Genomic DNA, 19,887 nt, shown 5'->3' with positions numbered 1-19,887 from the left:
AAAACCTAGGGTAATCCCTCACAACAAAAAGATGGAAAAACAACCACGGTACTTTCATCCAAAAAAAAAACGCCCTGGTTCTGGTCCCATGCATGGCAAACCTCCCACCAGCTTGGAGCAGCAGCACATCATGTAGGGCCTTGTAGCCAGGGGAGTTCCTACGGAAGGAGCAGCATCCGCTCAGCTCCATGTGGATGTTCCGAGCATGTCTTTGCTGGCCCTCAAGGAGCATGACTACTTTGCAAATCAGTAGTCATGACAATTGGACTACAAAAAGGGGCAGTATTCTTCTTGCAAAAAGAAATGGCGTGTTGGACAGCTTGGATTTCTTTCCACTTTGGAGAATGTCACCAGAGGCTCCAGCTAAAGGCAAGAGGGGCATCTCTTACCATCCTCCAACAGGTTACGTTGGGCGAGGCATTATATGCTGACCTTAATCGTAACGCTTTTTTAACAACCAGGGATTGGCAATTTTATTTCAGTTGATACGGAACGGTTGTCTCTAAATTAACGGGCAGCCATAGTGCCTCGAAATGCTCGTTTATAAGCGTGCCCCTCGCTAAAACCGGCACTTTTTTTTTTAGATAGTATTACTGCACGAGAATGTGCAGCTTTTTCTGCTTTGGAGAATGTCAAGAGGTGCTCGAGCTCGCCATTCTCCAACAGCTGGCTTATGTTATCAGCTGGTCTTAATTGGAAAAGTGTTTTAATGGCCAGAGCTTGCCAATGTAATTTCAAATTTATGCAGACAGGTTACCTCTAAGTTAATGTGTAACCATAATACCTCAAGTTGCCTGTTACATGCTTATTTTTTATTTTGCATACTGCTGCACGGGAATGTGAAAGTTGCAGTTCCCGCAACATACCAAATTATTTTAGTATGTGACTTATATGCTTTAGGATATAATGGTTTTCTTGCTAATAAGTGCCTATAATCACTATTTCATTGTTTTGTGAGCAAAGAGGGAGTGACCACTGGCGACCCAAGCATGAGGGTCTGCTACAGGAAGCATAATCATGTAAGTCAGCCCTGTGTGCACGGGATAGTTCGTAACGGGCTAGGTGAGATTCAATTGCCAGCATTTTAACTTTGAGGAGAGTAAAAGTACAAGCAAGCTGGTGAATTGCAGAAGAAAAACTGAAACACCGGAAGGAAAAAGGACACGAAAAAAAGGATGACACACACACACCGTCTGGAACACAGCTGAAGGTTTATTCTAAAACCACACCCTTTTATAACGGTACACCACAGTCAACGCCAAGAACCCTCACACCAAGTCACACACCCAGACTGTCAGCAAGAGCAAACAAAAGAAATGCACTCGACGCTTCCATACGTGCCAAGGTCAAGCAACTGACAAAAAAAAATTGCATTGGTCAAAAAGTTTGTACTTGCTTGTGAATCACCATCGACGAGACACTTACACAATTACCAGCAGAACCAATACTAAGAGTTTCTTCTACCACGCGTTTGAACTGATCTCGCTTGGCTTATCACCGTGGTGGCCATCCAATTCGGATGACAACTGTTGCAAACTTGTAAATGTACTACAGTTTCTGAATTTGGGGATTGCAGGAGAACACACCTTTTGTGCTCCATGATTTGCTCATTAACATAACATCCAGTTTAAACTATGTATGAAAACCCAGATGCCAAAGGAATATTATAAACACTACCATATTGACATTCAGTGGCAGTATTCCTATGCGTTTCCCCGCAAACTTTTTCTACCTCTTGTGAAAAGAGTCGACCTACTTTATCTGAAGTCTTCAGAAGCACGTTCTCATGGTCACTCTCGTCGTCGTCTGGGGCCGTCTTGTCTTCACAGGCAATGTGAGACTCACTCTGAAGACAAATTCGGAATCTTCAGCATCGCTGCCGTCGAACTGCTGCAAGAAACAGCTCTTTTTCTGGGGACCATCACCGCCATTAGCATTCCTCATGCGTGTCGCCATTTTTAAATTCATGTTGCCAGGCCAACAACTACTGTCAGGCTAAACAAATTGCAAAAGTGCAAAACGCTTTTTTTTTTCTAGCACCTTTTTAGGTTGAAAATAGAAACCGAAACCAATTTTTGAACGTAACTTGTCTTTGACGCAGAGAGCAGCACAGCGTGAGGGTGGACGAATGTGACTCGTCATTGGTGATATTTGTACAAACTAACAATGTGCACAGCTCGGACCAATGTAATTTAGCACACAGGTGGAATATAATTGTGACATTGTCTGTCCCTTTTTTTTCTAGCTCGTAATTTTTTTCCTCTTTTTTGACCAAAGTGTCAACTGTCAGCTTGCCTGCACATGAACCTTATTTTTTTCTTTTTCAATAAAATTGGCCATTTCTAGCTATGTTATTGAACAGAGCTCACCTTAGTAAAAAAAATAAGAGAAAAAAAACTTTTTTCTGTAGTTTATGTGTGAAAACCAAATTACATTTTAGGCCACTGTCTATTTTGGCAAAGGGAGACAGATAATACATAAGCCAAGTTTACTTCCTTCCCATCCCCTCATTTTTTTAGTCGTAATAAATGCCACGGTGGCCCAAAAGGCTGTTTGATGATATTGCGCCAAAAGGAGTGGGCAATCACCCATAAAAAGTGTTGTTTCCTTAGGTGTGGGGGGCTCAAACTTTTATATAATTACTGCACCATCTAGATCACTTCTGTAGTATATCGTAGCACGATAGGTCAAGATAGCAATTCATGCGGTTCCTTCAAAGGGTTATGTGCATTTATACTTGTGCTGTATTTTTACAGATCAAGAGACTTGTATGACTGAATCATGCCAGCTGTGTACTAACTTGTTGAAGGCGCCACATAAATGACGACATAAGCCATTGACTTTAGTGGCACCAACTTTTTGTCTAAGTGCCCATTAGAATTGTCAAAGGCAACGCTATCAACGCAGTTTGTCTGCAATGCCATCAATGCAGTTTGTCTGTACCACTGCCGTTCAAAGTCCGGTAGCTAGCCCAAATAGTCTAGCATCACATACGAGCTTCGTTGGCAGAAAATGCAAGAACAAATGAAGTTCAGGCACCTTGTGCAGCCTCACCAACAAATGTAGACCACATACTGCAATGACAAAAACACAGAGCTCGGCCGCTTCTGTCCACATACCTTCTGTTCATGCGCGGGTTTCCCGTTGTGTTGATAAACAAAGCACACCGCACGTCGCTGTATACACTCTGCCAATTTGTAATTTATATGATGAAGATTTCTACAAAACTAAAACATATTGGCTGTTGCTGAATTGTGCCAAAAACATTAAGGGTGATTTCAAATAAGATCGATCAAGGGGTGGCTGGTCGACATTTTTAATTCAATTGATATTTTTCTGTCATTGCTTAATATCCCGTATTTGCAACTCCAACGCCCCATACGTGGCAAGGCGGTACTTCCAGGATGGCAGAAGAGACGAAGATAGATTCTCCAGGATTTCATGTGCACCTGCTTGTTCACGCTTGTCACTGCGCTAAAAATGACTCATTTGTGTACAAATGTGAAGCAGTTAGGCCAGGATCATATTACAGGTGATGGAGATATTGATGCGTGGTAGAAAAACGAGCATACTGATATTTAAAAGTTGCAGAAACCCCAACTTCCGGAGCTTTGTGGTGTGTGAGCGCGTTTTAGACACCAACCACGTCACTGTTTGTGGCAACATATTTTGGAGGGTGATGAAGATATTGTGTTTGCGCTTTGCCTGGCCATTAGTGCTCTAAAAAGTGAGCCGTGCACGGTGACCATCCAGCTCCAGAAGAGCAGCGTTCACAATATTGATGTCTTCGTGTCACAGGCTCGCAACTTGCTGCTCACCTTCTAGGTTTTAGTGTATTGCAACACATGGATCAAACGGCTGTATGGTTATTAATAGGAAGTTTGTTACCGCAGGCTACCTTGCGGTGTAGCATTGCAACACATGGATCAAACGGCTGTATGGTTATTGATAGGAAGTTTGTTACCGCAGGCTACCTTGCGGTGTAGCATTGCAACCGGAAGCTCGCACTGCGCCTTTCAAGAACAATTTTCAGCTCACGCCTGGAGCGTGGCCGTGCTCACGGTAGCATGCGGTAACGCTATGCTGAAACTGTCTATTAACATAATTGGGCTGTTTAGGGGTTGTATTTATTGCTCTATCAAAAATTTATATTTTAATTTATCATACATTTTTTGTACCGTGTTGCAATGTTGCTGTCCCTCGGCAAAACTGCCCATCCTAAGCTCTCTTCAACGTTACTAGATTACCTCAGTTGCGGAACTCTCGTAGAAGGGGGTACTCCCCCTCACTCGCTTCAATCCGCCTCCCGTCATTATTCGAAGCGCCATCTAGATTTTCGTTTACGAACTGTGTGCTCCATAGAGTGCTGTGGAGCTCTATTTAGACGCTGAGCTTCAAAACGCATGTATTTTGTAAAATACACTGCAGTTACCATAGCAGCCGTGTCTATTTATTGTTGTAACTCAATCTATAGGCTCTAAGCATCCTAAAAAAACCTGAAACCACATTCAAGAGCAGCCGATTTTCCTAGTAAAAGTACAATCAAAGACTTTTCCGCGCCTCTCTTTCTGCATTGTGGTGCAGTACACTAGAGGGTGCTACCAGACAGAAAGGCAGCAGGGGAAGGCACATGACTGTAAATCACGAGTGACGGTTTCCCCGCAAACTGACTTTTCGAAGGCGCGCATGGTGGCACCCCCTGGTGTTCTGCGCCATGGCGCAGAAAGAGGGGCGTGGCACAATCTTTGATTGGACTTTCAATGGGGAAATCGGCCAGCCTTGAATTTAATTTTGGGTTTTTTAGGATGCTTAGAGCTTATAGATTGAGTTACGACAATAGACGGTATCAGAATCCACTTGAGTGTCTCTTTAATAAAAGAATTTGTAGTGGTTACACCCACCATGTCTAAATAATTTTCTTTGTTTCTGATAGATTGTTTCTAAAAAGTATTAGTCTTCTCCTGGTGTTATTGTTTTAGTTATTTAATTTCAAAAAATGCCTGCTCCAATAGTGCGCGTGAATGCGACCGTCTACCTTTATGTGATCTAAAATTTCTCGTGCGCCCAGATTCTTTTGCTGATGAAAAATAAACATGTTTATTTACACCGGACATTACGCAATGACATATAAAAATATCAGTTGACTTGAAAATGTTGACCAGCCATCCTTCGGTCAGTCTTAACCCAAAATCACCCTTAAACTGTTCAAAACTGCCCGAAACTGCACCAAAATACCTCCAGAACTTTTCTTTTTTTTTTTTTCAATTTTTTTTTATATAATAAGTTCTTGCTGCGATACATGTTTTACTTTAATGTGGACTTAAATGTGGACTTTTCTGCTCCTAAGCTGCTCCAAAATGTGCATGTTCTCCTCTTGAGCTGCTCCAAAAATTTTGTACAGAATTTGTTTTAACTGTCTTACTTAGTCATGGGCAGTAGCTATACTCGGGCTTACCTTAAAAAGACACTGCCCCCCCCCCCCCCCCCCCCCATTTTTTTTTCATTTTTTTGCCAGGCGTTTGAATACTATATAAGTAATATTTTGCTACAGAGAAGACAGAATTCACTGACACCGTGAACGACAGTTCTGAAGTAGAGGTCCCACGCCCGTTGTCCGCGAGTCCCACGAAACGTGAAACGACGCCATGTTGAGAATTATGCAGTGAACGCACAGAATGCTTCCAATTGTCTGTGCAACCTTTTTTTTTCAATTGACGTATTTGCAGTTTTTTGGAAGCCACAAAAAATGTTTCATTTTTTTTTCTACTTTTAGGATTCACTGTGCCTTCAATGACCCACGACTTTGATTAAATTTGGTGGTCTTGTCTAAACCTTAGAAAACTGCCTTGGAAAAGAGAGTGAGCGCGACTTGATCGGTAGTTTTCAAGCAAAAAGAAACCGAATTTCGAGCTGCAAATTTTGCTCTAGGTAGTTCGGCTCTCACATGTCGCATAAAACTAAAAACCTCGGCGAGCATAAATACCGTCTCAGTGTCCCTTTAAAGGGTCCCTAAAAAGAAAAGATTTTTTTTAAACAGTCTGGTTGGGACACGCAAGTCAAAAATCAAATCTTATGCGAAAAAAAAATTTTTTTTAGAGCACTATTGACGGTGGGAGTTTATTTTAAATTTTGTGTGCAAAGCCCATGAAGTCACGGGTCATTCCGGAATAACCATCTCGGTCGTGTAGGCAAAGCCGGTCCATCTCTATTCCATGTGCCCAAAATGCCAAGAGAAAACAAGTGGAAAGGAGGTAACTGCCGACTAAATGGCGTCTTGTGCCGTAATTATTGGTCTAAACAAATTTTTTTCGCATAAACTAATCTTTTGACACGCGTGTCCCAGCCAGACTGTTCAAAACTAACTTTTTTTTTCTTCTTAGGGGCCCTTTAAGGTGGATTGCAGCAGATGCTACGAGCCAGCACAACTAATTCTGTGCTGAGAGTGTGTTGGGCGACCTTCCGGCTTGGCGCAGCAATGCGCAATGTCACGTGACACTCTGGCCGGGCGTGATGGCTTCTAGCATCAGCTGCGGTCCATCTTCATGCGAAATGGAGTGTGATTACTAGTAATGCATTACCGGTCAATTGTTACTTTTTCCAATAGCTTTGAACTGTAACGCGTTACTCTTTATTAGCGGTACTTTGTAACTGTAACACTTACTTTTTTTATTGGGTAACTGCAACTTTTAAAGTGATGTTCTTTAAAGCCAAGTTCCATGTTCTTTAAATCCGAAAAAGAGGGGGGGGGTTGCTGTTTATTCTTTTCTTGCAAATTTGATGTTATTCGTTGTCTATTTTTGCTGTTGACCGGAATGTATGCAGGGTTTCTCAGGGCTTGTGTCATAGGAGTGACAGCATATCTATAAGACCCATGGAGTGCTAAATGGCACATGTAGAAACACTTTTCAAAGGAGGAAGCAGCCTTGCAAACAGATCAGTGTAGTCTGTGTTCAAGAGAACACGAAATGAACATGTCAAAACAGGTTGTTTGTTGTAAAATTGGTGTTTTTCTTGTTAAAAAAAAAACTTGAATTTCTTATTTGCTTTTTTTCCACCGATTTTGAGAAACACTTTTTAAGGGTTACTTTTCAGTGTTTGCCGTCATACCAAAAACCTAGAACTTTACCTATAGTACATTGTTTTGAAATAACCTTTTAAGCCACCCAGGGGTGTTGCCGTTTTGGTGCCTGCCACCTGAGCCTTTTTTTCCCTGAACACTCATCATAGGTTAATACTAACCCTCAAGGAGGGAAGCACCTTCAATCTGTTAAAAATGCCAAAGTATGACAGGTGAGCAGCAGGTAACAAGTGATGAAGATTGCTCATCTGGACAAAATGTTTTTGGAGTAGAAATCGAGAGAAACATTTTTATTAGGTTTTTATTTGGCTGCCCTTGCAACAAACCTTACCTTGATTTTGTGTTAAACAATGAAGCTATTTGTACTGGACCCAGTGAAGTATATGTGATTGAATAGAGCTGGAGCCATGGGAATGGGAAGGTCAAGGTCCTGTGTAATTCAGTTCACTGACCATTGCAAGAAAATGTAGCATCTGCTGGTGGATTCTGTGACCTTTTGCTACAGCAATTATTGATTATGTGCAGGTACCTGGACCTCGAGACCGGTGGCCTTGGAGATGTCAGCAAGGCTACGGGGTGATTTGCTCACCGCGAGGCTGTGCAATTTAGTGGCATGGAACTAGTGCCTCATTTCGGAGATCTCCATGGCGAGTGAACAGTGTAAGGCTGGTGGGGCAAGAAGTTTATTGGAAGGTTTTGTCATGCCATGGTGATCAACATTCATGACAGGTTCATCTGCCGAACTAGCTATGCAATAGAGGCAAGCCTGCTAAGTCACTGGGACATGGATGCATTAGTCGTCAGTGTGTGGCGCAGAGGACTTCTAGGGACAACTCCAGGAGACGAACATGCAATATTTATATCCTGTCTATATTTTGGTGAACCAATGTTACTGTTGACATTTATGTGCGGGACGTTTCGCTTGTGCGGCAAAAGATATGTCAGGTGTGTAATGGGGTCCCACAAAAAATACCTATGCTTTGTCTTGAGCTATGTTCATAGAGACATGGCAAGGGGGGGCCAGAAGACTGATGAAAGTTGTGCCGGTGATGGTCACAGTTTGGGAGATGTTGCGGATGGCTATGTGATGGGGTGCTGTGACCTTTGATGGACAACTGTTTCACCGAGTCAAACTGTGGCAGTGTTTCTGCTATCTTGAGAGGCAGCATGGTAACGCATCAACACAGTAACAGATTTTACTTTAAAACTCAAAATGGGGCACAGGAATAAAACAACTTGCTTGCCTCATCGAGGCACGTCTTCAAATGTGAACTAATATGTTGTCTTTTCAGTACCACCTTTTCTTTCTTTCTTTTTTTTTCATATTTTTTTTATGTCTAGGTAAAAGAATCATGTTAAGGTCCGTTCACACTCTTGCAACCGAGTACGACCGAAAGAGACGAGACTGGTTTGTAAGCCTTTTTGGACCTCTTGGGACCGGATGCGCTTCAGTGGAGCTGGTCCGAGACTTGTTAAAACCTCTTAAAATTTCTTGGGACGAGAGAACACGCTTTGTAATTTCAAAGAAAAAACCGACCTGTGGAATACACCTTTGACGAAAAGTTTAGATTGCTAGGTGCAGGCGTCGATTTTCACGGTCCATTTTAGATCGAGCCTGGCGGCTTGGACCACCCTTTATTTGTAAAAGGTTCATAAAATTGTTCACTGCAAACGCATATAACCAATCTTAATAATTAATGAGTCATATTTTGACCAGTGGAAAAACCACATCTTTATTTTCACTCGATTTGGGTATGTTTACGATAAATATTGAGCGAGTAAAGTACGATTAAAAATTGGGTTTGTAGAACAAGTAATAAATAATGGGCCAATTGGTTACGGACGCCAGCAATTGACTCCGTAAGTGTGACGTCATGAGTCCAAACAAACCGTTGCTAGGGTCGATGTTGACAAATACATGTGGCTAGGTTTCGCTACGAAAATCAGGAGTAGGATTTAAACTTCTAAAATTCACAGATATAGAAAGCTTGTATGTTTAAGCAGAAGTGTGCAAATAATCGCTTGTTTCTGGAATAATTGCAACTGCAACTTCCGGTCCTCAAGATGCCTGCAGCGGACTACGAATACAAGAAGTATGCCGTCTGCCGCAAGCTGGCGCCATCGTTTGAATCGTGTGAATAAAGACTATATTCTGATATTGTATTTGTTTGAAATATAATGACTTTCAGACACTTATAAGAATTCATAGTGGGGTGCGATGCAAAATATGGTTTATTGAAAGTCCGGTCGTCGATCGAGATTATCGTCTGCTAAAAGATTGCATTGCACCTGTGAGAAAAGCACTTCAGGCAGCCGGTTGAGATCCCAAATTTGTTTTTTTTTTTTTTGCGGACTCGCGCTATGTGAAAGTGCTTCATAGCTGGTTGTAACCATCCCATGAAGAAAGGTTCTTGCAGTTTCTTCAGATTCCCGCAATACCCCAAAGCGTGAGAGAACTGGATAAAAACCATAAGGTGAGTACATGTAGCACTGGTGGACAGTTGCCACGATGTAAAAAAAGGGGCCAAACCAACCAAGAGCATGTAAAACCCATACTCTGTTCGGTCATATTGTTTGAAAATATGGCGGTATATTTATATCTTATTACTATAATATTGATAAAGTAGTTGCATGCAAGTAGTAGTGAGAGTAAAATCCAGATCAAACTTTCAGTAGTCTTAAAGGCCCGTTCACACTCTTGCGACCGAGAGAGACCAGACCGGTTTTTAAGCCTCTTGCAATCTCTTAGGACCAGCTCCGCTGCAACGCATCCGGTCCTAAGAGATCACAAGAGGCTTAAAAACCGGCCTGGTCTCTCGGTCTTCCTCGGTTGCAAGACCGTGAACGGAGCTTAAGGCCTGTTCACTCTTGCAACCAAGTACAACTGAGAAAGACGAGACTTGTTAAAACCAGGGTGTCGAACCGGAACCGAACCGGTATTTTTTCCGGAACTGAACCTGAACCTGAACCGTTATATTGTTATCGCGATGAACCCGCACCGGAACTGAACCGGAAAAAAAATAACGGTTACCGGCTCATGTCAAAACGGTTCGGCCACGCGCTGTTGACAATGAATGTGCTATCAATGCCATTTGTTTTTTAAGTGCCGTCAACTGACACACACCTCGCTTACATATTTTTCTTCTCCACTCAGTCTTAGGAATATAAACGCTGCATCCATGAATCTTGACATAGGAACCAGTATTGCGCTGGTCGCGGCTTGCACGGAAGAAAAAAAATTAAAAGGCTGCGCAAAAAAAAAAAAAAAATCGCGTCACGGGATTTTATTTTCCTACAATCTCGTAAATCCTAAATGCTGCTGTGTGCTCATTTCATAACACGTTTCTAGAACGAGCGAGTTCTTGAAGCTTGCTTCCATCGGAATGAGAAAAGAAAAGGCTGTGGAGTTTGATAATAATGCATCCGGTTTCGTATAGGCACTTAGAAGCTAACATATTTGTGAGACAGCGAACTCTTCTATTTTAATATTTATCCTATTACGTCCTTCTGGCGTTGCGTTCGGCGAAGTGTTTTTCATATTCCGTATCTTGTTTAATGAAAACTTCTTTAAGGGTATAATTTGAGTTACTGAAGGCTAGTTCAAATAAAGAAAGCTGTATTTTCTCCCCACTGTTCCTTCAATTGCTTACACGCCGAGGTGGCGGGATAGTTAGCGAGTTCTACTTGTAAGTGGGTTTGTAAGGAGGTCGCGGATTTTACAGCTACTGCGTCGGACCCAATTAGATGAAGTCCGAATGCGTAAACGTCGGTGAGGTAACCTTTGAGTGCACATAAAGAAGCCATTCCAGGTAGAAATCCCTGAGCCTTACACTACGATGTATCCCGTTTCGTATGTGCTGATTTCAGATGTTTTATTTGTAATTTATTTTGATGTTGCAATTTGTCATTTATAATTTCCGAACCGGTTCAGCGCCCCGAACCGGTTCGCGGATCGAATTAATGAACCGGAACTGAACCGGAACAAAATTAATTTACCTGAACCTGAACCGTAACCGAACCCGTATTTTTTTCGGTTCGACACACTGGTTAAAACCTCTTAAAATTTCTTGGGACGAGAGAACACGCTGGCGCCATCTATGCGGCGACTTTGGAACTGCATTTAACAAGAGCGAAGGTTTTGCGGTATTTCCGAGGTCAAATGTGCGTAATACCTATAAGAAAGGCACGTTTATAACTTTGACAAAAGTTTTTCAAGCCAAGAAAGAAACGATAATGCGCGACAAATAGAAAATATGCCGGACCGCCAAGTTTACACTGCTACCCAATAGATAGCGCCAGTGTGTCCTCGTAAGAGGATTCAAGAAACCCAGTTTTAAGAAGTTGCAAGAGTGTGAACGGGCCTTAACAATGTTATGGTAAAACGGCGTTGAGATGTATACCTGTGTCCATGTGCTATCCGGTTATTTAGTTTATGCTTATAAATCTACCTTCAATGATTTTTTTTTCATTGTGCTCTTCATGTGTTCTCCTGTTTGGACTAGCTTTTTTAATTTAGTACAAGTCTCAATAATAATAATAATAATAATAATAATAATAATAAATGATTTCCCTCGAAGGTGTAAGATTGCTGGCCTGCACTACGCCGGTAATGCACCTCGGGTCGTAGTCGTAACTGATTTGCATGACGTGGGTTGATTTTACGGCATTTTCGCCCCTCCGAACAAAGCTATATTCTTCACAATAAATTTTTAAAAAAGACACATCGCTGAAGCTTTTACGGTCATGATGATGCACTTGTTTTTGTCACTGGTTTACAGAAGCAATTCAATGAAGATGCCCGCTGCAACAGAGGTAGGCCAGCAAATCTATCGTGTCGTCTGCTACCAAATCAAAGCGGAGTGTGATACTTCAGAAATGGCTTTCCTCGTTGCAATACGACACAGAGACGAGAAGAACATCTTCATAATTAGATATCAAGAAGCTAGATTGCTTATAAAAAATTATTGACTTACTTGTAAGCAAAAGTTTAGCCTCATGTGGAGTCTGCATGCATTAGTCTAGAGCAACGCCCCTAGCAACGGTTTGTTTGAACCCAGACGACATGTTGTGACAGTTACCCCGCAGACGCTGGAGGCCTTTCAAACGAAAAAAAAACCGGTCGTTTTCACCAACTTGCAGCACGCTGAGGTGTCATCCAACGTGGAGCTGTTGCACTGAAGCTTCCTGATCGCCTTGCAAATGGATTAAAAATATGCTGTGTCTAAAGGTACGTCAGACATATCCGCAAGTTCGAGTCTAAAGATACGTCGGACATATTGTCCGACGTATCTTTTAGTTTTGTGCCCACCTTCACGTGCCGGCAGCACACCACCGTCTGGTCCCCAGCACTCGGTTTCGTCATCAGTTGGTAGATGGCGGCACACAACGGCACTTGCGCTACCGCGCAGGCGCTTTAGAATATAGGCACAGGTAAGGCGTTGTGTGCTCTGTTTTTGTTTCGTCGCCATTCATTCGACTCCGTCGTCTGACTTGCAAGCGCACCTCGTTTTTGTTTTTGTTTACGTGGTTTTGCCCATATGTTCAGGCGTTCATAACTTTGCTGTCCACCATGAGTGCGAAGAGGACTTTGTACACAGTGAAGTTAGAGCAGACGGTGATCAGGTATGCGAAAGACAACGGTAACCACGGCACTGCAGAGCATCTGCGATACCGTGTGATACGGTGGAAAAGACAGCAGGTGTAGGTATTCAAGGGCGTCGCGATCCGTAAAAAGTGTTCGGGACGGCGCAATAATGCAAAAGTCGACATTTGGAAATTGAGAAGAAAATTCGTGAGTTTGTTTGCAGCTAACTGGACGGGGCCACCGAGGACTTGTCGAGTCGTACTGAGAGCAACTGGTTGTCCGTGGTGGGCGGTGAGAATTGACGGCAAGCAGGTTAATTCTCGTCAGGGTTATTTTTATTTGTTCTGTGACTTTTTTCTTATGAATTTCTTATAATAAATTGATATTTCTTGCACAAATGTTGTAATTTCGGAGCATTTCACGAAAGTAAGCACCCCCCCCCCCCCTCGTTGAACATCGCGGGTGTGAAACGAAGGGAGTACATAGAATGAACTAATTACGGTAGCAATGAGAAATAAAGCTGGAATGAAAATTGACAGTGGGGTCTCAGTGAGGAATGCTATGACCCGCTATGATACGACCTTTCCCTACCGCGTCTACGTCCGACGCATCTCCCGGTTCCGCGCATGTCCGTCATGCATCTTAAAGGCCCGTTCACACTCTTGCGACCTCTTAGAACCAAGTTCCTTGAAACCTCTTACGACGAGAAACCAGACTGGCACCATCTATTGGGTAACAGTGTAAGCTCGGCGGTCCGGCATATTTTCTATTTCGCTCGCACATTATCCTTTCTTTTTTGGCTGAACAACTTTTGTCAATGCTATAAACAAGCCTTTCTCTTAGGTATTACACACATTTTACCTCGGAAATCCCGAAAAACCTTCGCTATTGTGAAATGCAGTTCCAGGGACACCGCATAGATGGCGCCAGCGTGCCAGTGTGTTCTCTCGTCCTAAGAAATTTTAAGAGATCTCGTCTCTCTCGGTCGTACTCGGTTGCAAGACTGTGAACGGGCCTTAAGGCTCCAGGGTCCGGATACGTTCGATGCACCTTTAGGCTCTTTGTTCCGGACACACCCGACGTACTTTTCGAGTCCTCGTTCCGGATACGTCCAATGTACCTTTAGACTCCTCGTTCCGGATACGTCCAATGTACCTTTAGACTCCTCGTTCCGGGCACGTTCGACACGTAGCTTTAGGCACAGCGTTAAAAGTATTGCTACGTCTCACGCGTCAATCAGGTTGAAAAGACGGTAGGTACCGGGAACCTGAGCACCGGTATTAACGTGTCGGAACGCTTAAACGCCTATCACCCGTCGTACCTAAGTAACTGAAAAAGAACAGTGATCATATCCAACTCGTCTGCGTCCTAATAGGCGCCCAACTCGGTTAGAAAATCTCGGCGCACCTCCCGCACTTGGTAGCTACGACCGGATAGTAGCTCAATATCGTAACGTGATAAGCGAAGCACTTTCACGTAGCCGAATCGAGGTAAGAGATCTTCACTATCTTCAGTTTTAATTTAACGTTTCGAATAACCATGTTCCTCGCACAAGCTCCGAGGCCTGTACGCGTGGAATGCCCAATTCGGCTTCTTGAAACTAGTAGTTCCATACGACGGTGTAGATATTCTTTTACAACGCCTACACACATGTAGATGTTACATGCTTACTGCATTCGCGGGACACGGGTCTACTTACCCATCTCTGAGGGCTGTAGGTGCGACGACGAAGATAACAGCGGGGAAAGGCGTCATCAAAACTTAGAACGCAAGGAAAAAATCCACGGTGAACCGTTACAACATGGCGCCGGGACGTTTGTAAACATACTCTCGTTACCGTGCGCTGGTTCCCCGGTTTCGAAACAAAAATGCGTTTAGCATAGTTAAAATTATTTTCGCAACGTAGATAGCTTGATCATTTGAGTATATATATTGCCATTTTTTCTTTAAGTTAAATTGAGAGCTTAATGACTTCGCAATGAAGCACACTCTCATACTCTCGCAGATCAGCATAGGTTTGCTTCACCGAAAGGCACCGCTGTATTGCAGGGAAAGGTGCTCGCTGGCATTTGCACAGGTGAAAATGTTCTGTCCAAACACCCCTTTTGACAATACAGTAAATATGCACTGTTAAGGTACTGGTTGGGGGGGTGGCTTGTCTGTGGCCAGAAAGGCACACAGGGTCAGTTGAAAATGATTATTATGGGATAAAAATAATGGAAAGCAGCCTCAGACACAAGGATGAAGTAAAGGCACTAACACGACAAAACAACGGATGACCTTCAAGTGTAGTTTATTTTATGAAAAGGAAGCATTTTAATCTTATTACATTAACACAAACACGCATGCCAACCAGGCAGCTGGCAATCACAGGGATAGAGCCCTACAATGTGGCAGTGCTAAACTCCAATTTATGAATAAAGTTTTTTTTTAACTTCGTTTTGTAGCAGAGGCTGTTTTCCATCATGATTAGTTTCGCTCTTACCAACTAGCCCAATCTACCACCCTACTTCAGCTCATTATGGGGGACTAGTTACACTTGAAGAATCTGCAATGGCAAGATGAATGCTAGCGAGTTCATTTCATTGCCAGAAAATTGATGGTGTTGTCTCAAATGGTAACAATGCACGCTCATGAATGAACTGTGTGAGACCATCAAAGTGCGGGCAGTGACTTTACTTGATATCTGGGGACTGAAAACAACTGCCTCGGTCTACTCTTAGAGAGAACCATAGCGGTGGTCAAGGAACCGGTACAGCAACACGAGCCCAGATTACCTATGATATGTAGGTCTTCCATTCCCTTTGTAACAATATACAGGACACCAGATTTTGGGTCAGTACTTGTATTTCAGCATCAAAATACACGTAAAAATATGTTCCTGGTCTCGCAATACATTCAAGGGAATAATGTATCCCATTACATTTTCAACTGGGCTTGCCATGTCATCGTCCCAACTACCGAAATAGTTATCCTCTCCAAATGCTTCATCAGCTTGCACAAGCAGCTGACACCAGTTGAGAACAAGCTAAAAGGTTGTGAGGAGATACTTCGTAAAATGGCAGGACGGCGGCTTGTGATACTACTAAGCCAGTTTCCTTTAGACAATATAACATAAGGTTATCATATCAACCAAGTATGCCTCCACTGTGTAGCCCTCAAGCTCGGTCGGGGATGCCAGGTTTCTTTGCTTTGCAGTTGCACGCTCGCACAAAGCTCCACCGCTTCGCCCGACATGCTTGTATGAAGCTTCATACTTTAACGCTACAGCACTATGGCAAAGCATCTTAATTTTTGCAGGGGGGGAGGGGGGGGGGCTCAACATTTTGCAGACCTATTTTCAGACTTCGAAAACATTCAAAATTACCGAATAATCCTATTCGATTCAAAGTATGAATCGAATACGGCATTATTCTATTCGATATTTAAAAATTATGAATATTTGCACAACCGTAGTCTTCAGCATTATTTACAATTTACAAGGAAGCTGGTATCATGTCTACATTTCACGGGATCTTCCGGGGTCTTTTGTTCAAATCGCGATTTTAAACTTTTCGACTTTGACCCAATGGAGACTACCCATCTGCACACTCCGCAAGGACAATTCACTGAGGCGGTCATTGGCCATCATTGATCAAAGTCTGTGTTATGTCATTTTGGGCCTACTGACAGAGTGTTCACCCCTGAAGTTTGCAACCATAACAAAATAAAAATCTAAAATGGGTACATGAAGACCTAGAAATGAGCCTCGAAGCTTTTCTCAGACTACAGTTTTGGGATGTTTCTTACAGAAGCCTTCCTTTTTGGCAAATAAAAGAAACTGTTCTAGTTCATCGGGGAAATCGTCCGACAGACCAGATTTATCCATAGCCTGGAATCACCACTGTTTCAACGAAAGTGTGCCGTGGTCAGCAATAAAAAGTAAACTGTAGGCAGACTTTGCTGTAAGCAGTGAAACGAGTTTTAAGTGAATGCAGAAGGTTGTCAATCATGCCAATATTGGTACCACAGTGGAAGTTCAGTGAGGCATCTTGAGGGTGAAGGTTGCCATTTGTGCCGATCGGTTTGCTTTCTTTTGATTGTTGCTTTGTATGTAGTTCCCAATGTTTCCTTCGCTGCCTGTTTCATTTCACTGAATCTTTCTCCTAGACCGGATACATAATCACTCAATAATTTCGTCAGGTTTACAGCTTCATTCAATGTGAGTGGCTGATTATGTAGCGTTCTTCTGATGGCATTAAAGCATTGCAACACCCTGTTTATGAACTAAGCTACAACTGTTGCAGTCATACCCATAGTCTTCAACCATAACCCATGTCTCTGCTAGTTCTTCCTAACCTTCAGACCCTCAAGGCGACCCTAATTTCCTGAGCGAACAGAGCTTCATAGCATCCGCTCGGGCTGACCACCACGTGTCTTGGAGTCGCATGGGCATGAATACCGTATCATTCCATTTCAAATCAAGCCTGCAGAATATTCCGGCGAAGGGTAGACGCAGAAAAAAATTTATATACGCTGTACGCAATGGTTAACACAGACCACTCTGAGCATTCTGTGTCGAGCGCTCTCGTGCCAATGCCAGCTGCTTTTGATTCAGCAATGGCCAGCGGTTGTGATCAACCTGGCCGTGTTCCGAAATTTACCCAATCTCACTTTAGAGTAACAGTGTCATACCTTGGTGTTCGAAAGCCTTTTTGCATCCAGCGTTGCTCAGCTTGAAATGTCACGTGATATGACCCGCAGGAGTAGCTGGGATCCAGTCGAGTAAGGTTTGGAACATGCCCGCTGTCAGGGGGGGATCATTTGATCCCCCCCTGACAGCATTTGAGCAGTTAAATATGGGTAATCTCGGCTTGCCCCTGAAGCGAGGAAAGGAATATGGTGAAATGCTGGCCTGTTACATGCAGGCGCCAATTGTTCCGTTTGATTTTAATGCATTATCCGGCACCTTGACTCAATCTTTACAAACAAGTGTTCTCAAACTTTCTGGTGACAAGGAATCCTAGCAATCTTCAAAAGGTGCTGCACCAAGCACGTCATGCTTCGCACCATCGTGCTCACAAAAGTTTCAGTGCTTTGCTCCGCCACGCATGCATCGCGGTTCACCGCTATACACCGGTGCGTTGCGGCGGTGTATAGCGGTGAAAAAATACTTTGAAAATATTTAAAGTTGCCGAATACTCCTCACCAATTTAAAGTGCGAGTAGAATATGGCGTCATTCGCTTCAATATTCTGAATTTTAGAATATTTGTACAACCCTAAAATATGTCGTAAAGTAACGCTCAGGCACTCTCTACAAATCCGGAGATCATCGCAAAAAAGTGGGAGATGGGCACTTGATATGCTATCAATGTTATCTATATTTCCACTGTCCATATTTTTTTAGATGTTACAACATTCAGGGGTGGGCGCTTAGTGTGGAATCGGCAGATGCTCGGTATTTCATGGTATACATAGCATTTGAGTACAAATATACAGTTCCTCACTTTCCCATAAAAAAAATGAAATATATATTTGGGTGCTTGCGGAATCCAAAAGATCAGCCTATGGAACCCGGTTTGGGAACCCCGGGTATGTAATCTGCACCAGTCTGTAAAGAGCTTCTCAAAGCAATTTTTAAGAAAATAAAACTGAACCATCTAGAATGGCCTAAGCTGAAAAAGGCTTCCAAATATTCTGTTTGTAGCATTCATAATTAGGCACTGAACTTTTCGCTTGATGCTTTGATTGACTTTGTTTCTTCTTATGGGAAAAAGTGCACATCAACAATGACACTCAGCGACATGGTTCGCAAGCTACCCAGCCAATGGTGTGCAAGCTTCCCTATCAGGGACGGCGCCAAGGGAAGGCGAGGGGTGGCGGGCGCCTCCCATAAAATTTCTTCTGCCACCCCAAGATGAAGCCGCTTGGTACACAAATAATGGCCTATGACGTCGGCTTGAAAACCCAATGTAATGAATGTCCAGACTTTAGAGCTGTTCATGCCTTTTATTATTTTTTTTTCTCTATTAACTTCCAGCCACTGCAAGTCATACCGTGGGCGAGTAAGCTATCTAGCGCCTTAGAAAAAGCAGCTCCCCTTTGTGACGCCTGCTGGCTTAGCTCCGCATTCCGCTGTGTGGCGCTTATCTTCAGCGGAGACCGGAGACGTGAACGAAGGGGAGCTTAGTTAAAGTCGAGGTCATGAGGAATTCCGGACTGTCTAAGAAAAGGAAGCAAAACCTGGTTGTGAGTCATGAGCACAGGGGGCAGAAGTCAATGCTGTAATAACACCCCCCCCCCCCCCCCCCGCCTCTTCCTTCTCGTGTCTCCTCATTTCCCTTTTCAATGAGCACACTGCATAAGCTATAAGCTATCTTCGATAAGCCCGTGGGCGACGGCACCTCAGAGCAACCCCCCCCCCCCCCCATTTGGTTGGCCTCCCCACTGCCCCCCCCCCCCCCTTATGAAGATCCTGGCGCCATCCCTGCCCCCTATAGTTGAAATAGTATTAAAACAGCACAAAAAAAAATGAAGAGAACACAGACACAGCACTCACTTACAACTGAAAATTTTTCTTTTGCATGGTACAGTAAGTAAACATAAAAAGAAGCAGATAGATACCATTTCAAAATGACCAACCAACTAGCCCAACTACACAATTTGTTGCAGCCCTTCTATGGCCCTGAATTCGTTCCTTACCATGAGAAAAGTGATGATGTTTCAAGCATCTCTGCAGATTCCTTTATTTCTAAAGCTATTTGGCATATACCACAAAATCCCGAGGTATGTACTTCCCAGTCAGCAACATTCACTTGTATCCCGCCACAGCTAACTAGCTGCATTTGTGCCGAGGCCATCACTGATCCCAACACTACTATTGCTAGAAGTGGGCTATCTTTCAGAGTTTAAAAAAATAAAGCAAATCAAGCCAAAAATAGGAGTGAGCTACCTTTTGAGATTTTACAGTAGAGCATTGTGACACATCAAAATGCAGGCACTGAGATGCTCTTTAGAAATAAACCAACTGAATTAACGCATCAGAAATGTTCTTGTAGAAAAGCTCTTCATTCTAGCTCATATTGGCTGGGATTGCACATAGGGGAAAAGGGACACTAACTGCCGAATTCACAAACCTTTATTCGAATGGAGGCACCCCCCCCCCCCCCCACACTTCTTCAAGGAAGGCACAAGGGACGGCACTGGCCAATCGCGAGGACGGCTAAACAGCCTAGGCCGCCTATC

This window comes from Ixodes scapularis, unplaced genomic scaffold (assembly GCF_016920785.2).
Source record: "Ixodes scapularis isolate PalLabHiFi unplaced genomic scaffold, ASM1692078v2 PGA_scaffold13__105_contigs__length_92229423, whole genome shotgun sequence".
Taxonomy (NCBI): Eukaryota; Metazoa; Arthropoda; class Arachnida; order Ixodida; family Ixodidae; genus Ixodes; species Ixodes scapularis.
This window is presented reverse-complemented; position numbering follows the sequence as displayed.